Source organism: Limulus polyphemus, unplaced genomic scaffold (assembly GCF_000517525.1).
Source record: "Limulus polyphemus unplaced genomic scaffold, Limulus_polyphemus-2.1.2 Scaffold1497, whole genome shotgun sequence".
Taxonomy (NCBI): domain Eukaryota; kingdom Metazoa; phylum Arthropoda; class Merostomata; order Xiphosura; family Limulidae; genus Limulus; species Limulus polyphemus.
This window is the reverse complement of record NW_013667107.1, coordinates 94,881-102,745: the sequence shown is the minus strand read 5'-3', so window position 1 is coordinate 102,745 and position 7,865 is coordinate 94,881. Positions and strand designations below refer to the sequence as shown.

The window sequence follows — 7,865 nt, the reverse complement described above, 5'->3', positions numbered from 1 at the left end:
GAATTTCACGCAAAGCTACACGAGGGCTATCTGCGCTTGCCGTCCCTAATTTAGCAGTGTAAGACTAGACGGAAGGCAGCTAGTCATCACCACCCACCGCCAACTCTTGGGCTACTCTTTTACCAACGAATACTGTTTTTTTTTAAGTACAATTTAACTACTAAATCGAAAGTATCATTTAGCTCGGTTTCAGACCATTTGAAATTCTAATACGTAACAGCATTAACAACCTAGTTGTAAGATGGAAAAGCGTCATCGATAAGAATGGAAACTATTTCATTTAATAAATGTTTTGCTTTGATATACAAGTTGTTCGGGTTATTTCATCTTAAAAAAAAAGCGATATTAATTTTTTGACGACCTAATACAATAACTATATTGTTTTTTTATGTACCTAATTCATTCTTGCTGGCCATGTTGTACAAATAAATAATAATTATTATTATCGTTTAATTTTAATGTATCATTTTTAAAAGTTAGCTGTACCATGTTCTTATTTACTCCGAATAATTAGCCCATATTCTTAATTAATTTAAAAATTTTTAATTATAATTAACCTCAAATTTGCTTGTACCCTATTCAAGGGGCCTCACACTACCTTAATGCGGGCTTGGAACTGATCCTCCCCAACTTTAGATGGTGCTCTTACGTGATGTAATGAAGATCCGTCATGATTTTTTTTCTGAGAGCTGTATGATTAAGAGGTTCGCACACACACACACACTATCACGATTTGTGTTTACAATATATTTTCAAATATTTAATGGGTCATCTTTTCCATAGAATGAAATCCTATATTTCCATTAAATGTTGTTGAACAAAATCTGAACCTATATTATTCCTCGTAAACTATTAATACTTTAATTAAATCGTTTGTAGGCCTAGCATTGCAGGGCGCTTGACGCGCCATCTGTGGGCAGCGGGTTCGAATCTCATCACCGAACATGCTCGCAATTTAGCCGTGGGAGCGTTATAAAGTGACTGTCAATCTCATTATTCGTTGGAAAAGAGCTGCACAAGAGTTGGCGGTTGGTGGCGTTGATTAGCTGCCTTTCTTCTGGTCTAGGGACAGGTAGTCCTCGAGTAGCTTTGCACAAAATTCCACAAACAAACAAAAATCTTATGTGCTTTGTTACTTTATTTTCCAACCTACTAAAATATAAAATAATCAAAGCAGCAGTTTTTATTCTTAGACGGAACTTTTTAAAGCTATTTTCATCAATACGACAGGAAACAATTCCTTACTGTCATTAGTATCATAACAATGAAAGTGACGTCAATACCTAATTAGATATGTATATATTCTGACCTCAGTATGTTTTATGCAGTTAGCGGCAGTAGAAGTTAGTCATGTTTCAAGGTTAGTTCTCATACATAATGCTGTTGTTGTTTTAATGTCGTGTTTTTCTGGTCGAGAAATATATTCTTATGCTCTTAGTTGCTATATATTCCATATTACTCTTAGTTACTATATATTCCATATTACTCTTAGTTACTATATATTCCATATTACTCTTAGTTGCTATATATTCCATATTACTCTTAGTTACTATATATTCCATATTACTCTTAGTTACTATATATTACATATTATACTATGCAAATCAAGAGTTTAGTGGCAGGTAATATCCGTGGTTATAATGTTATCTTGGACTTATTTTCTTTAGTAGAAAATATTTGTATTTGTTGTTTTTGATGTTTCTGAGTTCTTCTGCTCCTCTAACGCTATTTCTTCTTAGCATATACGTTGTACTGGACCGTCGATTTAATGTATTAGTTCTTCACTAACACATCACAAATGTATTACTCTCGTTCTTAAGCTTATTCACCACCATGCTAGTTCCATAAAGAGCATGCGCACTAGTTCCATTTCATAGTCGCTGCAGCAGCTTTAGTTCTCACGACAAGCAGCGAGAAGAGAATATTGGAAGTTTGCCAGAGTAGAGAACAGCCGTGTATGTCTGTAGAACGTAGAAAACCACAAGTATCGTTGCTTTACTTTCCTAGAGATGGACTAAACGCTTGGTGATTGTACATGTGCGTAAATAAATCGTTCGAATTTTCTAGACTCTGTTGAGGTTGACCGAGTGAAGAGTTTCTCTACTCGCTTTTTATATATTTTGAAATTTCTAGGAACTTGAAACTTCAACGGTAGGCATTACACGATGAGCTAATCTACTACATGGCTGAAGAAGCCAAGCTCAACGAAGCAGAACTATTAGAAGAAGAAGCAAAACATGTAAAGCTAAGACTATTACTTGCTGAGTATACCTGACGATATACGCACCCCAAGCCTTCTGAAGGTTTGTAAAGGTACCGAAAATAACTTCCCAGTTAACTATTTCTGCGGCATTTGGATTATATATTTTACTGGAATTAGTTCCATTCAGCCAGCGACTGTTGCAATTTTAACCTTTTTCCTAGCTTAGAAACAGTACGTTTGTTGCTTTTAACAGGCGATTACATTTTCAGAGCGATGTTAAATAGCACAGTGGCGTTTTAATTAATCCTTGCTTACATGTTTGATCCTTAAACGTTTCGTTTCTACGGGATCCTCTAACTTTTCTAAGATAGCTTAGAATCAGGAGGTACAGAAGTCCACTCTTTCCTAATATATTAATCATTTACCAGTTATATCATAAAACCAAAACTACTTTACCAGAAACTAATTCGGGGGTATTCTATATGAGTTTTTAGAGATCGTGTTCTAAACAATCTGATTCTCGTTATTGTCTAAAACTTCATCTTTTGTCCCTAGCTGTGAGGTTAAAATCATGATCGTAGTTTTTAATGCTAAAAGTTAAAAGTTTTTGGTGAAAGGAAATAATTTAAAAATAAAAGATTATTTTCGAATGTTTTCACATTTGTATTTACAAAAAATCGAGTAAAAACTATGAGGAACTGTGTCATCAGTTTTTTAAGTTTCGACAGTTTTTAGTTAAAACAAATGTTTATATTATTAGCAATATTTCAGTTTAATTTGTATCGTGATAATTATTGTTAGAAAAGAAACACTTTAGAATTTATTGTTAAAGTAAACTAAACATTAAGCACGACGAGAAATCGTTGTTAAAAAGATTAAAACGTTCTGTTGATAATATTATGTTGTGGGTATACAGGAAACCACCCAAAAAGTTATTCATTGTTGTACAAAAACATTAAGAATTTTATGCTAAATTGGTATTGACGAAACGTCAAATGTCCAGTTTGTAATGGAAGTACTGTTAACCTGTGTACTGAGAGTATTGTTAACCACTGTAATGAAGGATTGTCCTTCACTGTGTGATGGAAGTACTGTTAATAGCAACATTTGAAGAAAGTGAAATTTTTGAAAGACCGCTATTGCACTGTGAAACTGAAAGCCGTTTTGACAGCAAGAAGGGTATTAAGAAAACAGCTGGATTCACCGCATAATCAAACCTGTGAAATACGTTTTTACAAGTATCATCTAGACTCTAGATATTTATTCAGATCCTAGACATTGGAGGTTAGCAAGGAAGTCTGAGGAATAACCATCGATTTTTCAAAAGAAAGATATGCACGGTAAGTCCTTCGCTAAGTATAACCAGAAACCATTACTTTATGTATTGAGCAAGGACGTAGCCAGTTGGATCGGGATGGGGACGAACATCCCATTATTCTAAGAAGTCTAAAAGGTCCACTATGATCCGAGTATTTTCGAATGAACACTTGACTTTCATATAAATCATTTAAGTTCTTTGTGTAAAAGAAAAGGTCCATTTTTTTTTTTTCGAAAAAGCGCTCTGTAATGCTGGCTACGCCCTATATACCAATGAGATTTAACACTGAGAGTAAAATAAGAGCACGTCTGATGATTTTTACCTGGCTTATATATGTGTAAGCGAAGTTTAAGTGTAGTAGCATGCTATATATACGTAAACTTTACTACTGAATCATTGAAACTGAATTTAGTATAGAATGTGTGGTATACATGATGTGCAAAGCGAGGAATACCAATGAAAGCAAACACAGTGCTCGTCCAACGAAACAATGACTCACTAGTTTAGTCGGTTTAAAGAACAAAATAATTAAATATAAAACAGCCTGCGGCTAAGACTGGTGAAGTAAACTGTCTCCAGTAAGAGAAAACCAGTCTGGAGATTGTTAAGTAAAACCCTCCTAGTGTTGTTTTAGGTGTCTTGCTAAATGATAGAGCCTAACAGTTGATCTCAGGGGGTTGGCCTTTATTTTATCCGTTTTAATTTTTCAAGTACATTTGTAATATGTAGATCATGTAGAAAGTAACCGAACTTTCTAGACCAACCATATAGGAGGGAGTTGGCTGTAAGAAACTGTGGAGTAAAACATGTAAGCACAGTAACACACAGAAGAGATAGAATATCCAGAAACATTAGATTGGGAACTTCCATGTAACTGCTAACATAACCACTGATGATAATACCACTGCTACACATTAAATAAATTCTTACAGACCATGATTTTTTTTTAATTTACTTGAAAACATGTTTGTGCAATTTGGCCAACATGTCTTCTAACGGATATAGGGAATCCCAATGGGAGATGCCTTAGTCAGTAAGTCACTGATCTGCATTTATTCGGACTAGAATTTTTATACTTCACAAATCTTACTAGATAAACTATAGTACAGCTTTGTACAAATAGAGATGATATTCTTATACCTAATTATCAGGGTTTTCTGGACATAGCCTTATAAATTTATCCGCTAGAGATCATTCTGGAAAAAAGCTCCCCCACTCTCAAGATTTAGATATCATCATCATTAATTGCACATTCAGGTTTAAAGTTTTCAATAAAACGAACACTTTCAACTTTTAAGTTATAAACTTTCCATTCCAAAATACGAATAATACAAACAAGTTATGTTACAATGCTTACTACTACTACTACTCGCACCTAATTCAATACACTAGAATTTGTTCATCATTAAAATATTCGTTTATTTATTTGTTAAGCACAAAGCTACACAATGGTCTATTTGTGCTGTCCAATCACGAGTATCGATACCCAGAGACTTACTACCGAGTCACTTCAAGATGGAGATGATAAACTAACAAGCATCTTTCATAATCGACGTTTTTCATTGAGAAAAATTATACATAAAATTCATTCAATTATGTGGAAAATTCAAAAATATGTTTGCTAAAGTTTGGGAGTTATCACAACCTTTTAGAAACTTTTACATCTACATTTTGATTCCTTGGGATGTTGTTTAGTGTTTTGATCACCATTGGTTTTACTATAATTTGTTAGATGTAGTTATTATTGTACATAATGAATAAAGTTAGTATTCCGAAAATTGTTTAATCCCGAAGTCTAAGTTCAAGGGAGGTCGAGTTCAATCTTCGTTTTGATCAACATGTATTATTGCGTTCTACTAGTTTAGGGGAATTCCACTCCTCTCCGAAAATAGTATAACCCCAAAACACACGTTAATCAAAGTGTGGACTGAACTGGACTTCCCTTGAACTTAGATTTCAAGATCAAATAATTTTCGGAATACTAAGTTTATTTATTATACCTGCTATTGTGCAGCTATATAATGTGAAGAACTGAATAGTGGCCAATTACACTTTCTTCATTTCACATATCCAATGAATAGGTTTTTCTCATAGTGACTACAAAGCACGTTCACACTAACAATACGTTTGATTATTGTACATAGTTAATATTAGATAAATTTAACATTACAACATTAGCTTAGTTCGAAGAGTTATATATTTATTTTCTTTGCCATATTAAGCCTCATGTATTTGTGAACTCAATATTAATTTTATATTAGTTATAGAAGTTTCGTATTTCTACATGCTTATCCTCGTTCCTTTTCGGCTTTTATAGAACATTGAACGTTATTCATTACTTCCAGCAGTAATCTTGTAAGTGTTTGCTACAGGGTTTATTTAAGTAATTCTAAGAACACATGACAGAGAATAATATGTTAAAACTATTGGTAAAAGTTTTTAGAAAAGCTATATATTTGGCCTGTTTTTTTCTTCTTATTATTACGTTTAGCGTTGTTATATCATAATGGTCGTGTTACGTATTATATCATTTTGTATTCATTGTTCTGTGTCTTCATGCGAATGTTTTTTTTGTACCACGAGAAAGTTGATGCACACAACTTGACACGCCTCTTACAAAACATTTCGCATTAATGTCGTACTTAACAAGTTATATAGTGAGAGAGGCGTACAGGTTTACTTTGGTAAAGTGTGTTATTAAGAGAGATTTTCCAAAGAAACGCACATCAATAGTTATGGTTTAGAACGGGAACTAGTGTTTATGGGTTTCCTAACTAAGATATACCATTTTCTTTATGAATTGTTCCTTTCATTAATAATATTGGTATACTATTTACTATATTGAATATAACTATTTGTTTATTTATTTCAATTAGTCGTTAGTTATTAAACATATATTACAAAGAATGACTAGCATTGTTAGCTTGGAATGTGTATTTAGGACTAACGTGGCCGAACCTCGTGAAATATTATTGGGTTTACGGCCGAAAACATCGTTAACAGCGAGTGTACCCAACTGATGAAACCAAGTAATCTAATCTTTATAGATATATACTTAAGAAAGGTATAATCAGCTAAACTGATTGCGAAGTTAGTCTTTGGTTTCGCTCTAAGTACATAGCTTACTGTAATCGACTTTTGAAATTGGAAATCTCTTTATATCCAATTCCTAAACCTTTTCATTGATTTTTGCCGTCCACTCCCATTAGAAAATTAGCAATAAGAAATTCTAATGGTCAATATTTTCTGCTACCATCGAGAACATTTTTTCTTTATTTGTGGAGCTGACCGTTAGAAACATGATCTTGAAGTTGTTGGTCCCCGGAACCAAGTATGTCAAGCACTGTCCGCTGATTGACTAGAGAGAGGGATGGAATGTTTGATTTTCATACCGAAGTAAAGGGCTCCTTCAAAGACTTGTGGTGGATTTTAAATCTATCGTGAAATTTGGAATAAAAGATCGTGTAGGGCTATCTTCAACATTTTATACATTACAAACGGTCCAGATCCCTTTTCCTTTCAAGAAAAGCAAGCTGTTAGAGTTGCTAAGTAGAAAAGCGACAACAGAAAACAAAATATTTTCAATCGTCGTATCTCACCTTAATAACGTTTCCATGGATGTTTTGATTTGAAGTATCATTATAAGATAGTATCATAATAACTGACACTCTAAAGTTTTAAAATTCTTCGCCCACACTATTACGATGTGATTTGTCAGAATCTCCTTGACATGACATGACGGTTCACAGTCAGTAGTTCTTATTAACAAGTCAGAAAAATCATAAAACAAAAACATGGTTTACCACCAATCGTTTTTTAATAACGCATGAAGTACTAAATAAATAACCGCCCTATGAGGGTTCGCCGTTAATGGTTTGTAATACATCAAAAACAAAATATTGACATAGGGTTTACCTACAATCGTTTTTTAAAAACGCATGAAGTACAAAATAAATAACCACCCTATGAGGGTTCGCCGATAATGGTTTGTAATACACCAAAAAAACAAACAAAAAACATTGACATGAGGGTTTACCGACAATCGTTTTTTAATATGACAAAGAGAAATAAGCCGGGTGTAGTCTAATGCTTAGCGTACCTGTATTTTGAATCGAAGAGTTCAGGGTTTGCTTTCTTTGCCAAGCCCCCCAGTAGCACAGCGGTATGTCCGCGGATTTACAACGCTAGAATCCGGGTTTAGATACCCGTGGTGGGCAGAGCACAGATAGCCCATTCTGTAGCTTTGTGCTTAATTACAAACAAACAAACAAATTCTTTGCCGCAAAAAGGGCTCTCCGCACTTTGGGGCTGGGGGTACGCTATAAGTGACAAGTTATCTTCCCT

At 34.0% G+C, this 7,865-nt stretch overlaps 1 long non-coding RNA gene across 3 annotated transcripts in view; it reads left to right on the top strand.

Moving 5' to 3' along the window:
• Positions 1 to 1,558: 1,558 nt before the first annotated feature.
• The window catches only part of LOC111086859, a 100,503-nt gene continuing 94,196 nt past the window's right edge, over positions 1,559 to 7,865 (top strand). For all 3 annotated transcript variants that reach the window (XR_002611582.1, XR_002611580.1, XR_002611581.1), the window contains exon 1: positions 1,559 to 3,543. This is a non-coding gene — a long non-coding RNA (uncharacterized LOC111086859). The remainder of the gene's footprint in view (positions 3,544 to 7,865) is intronic.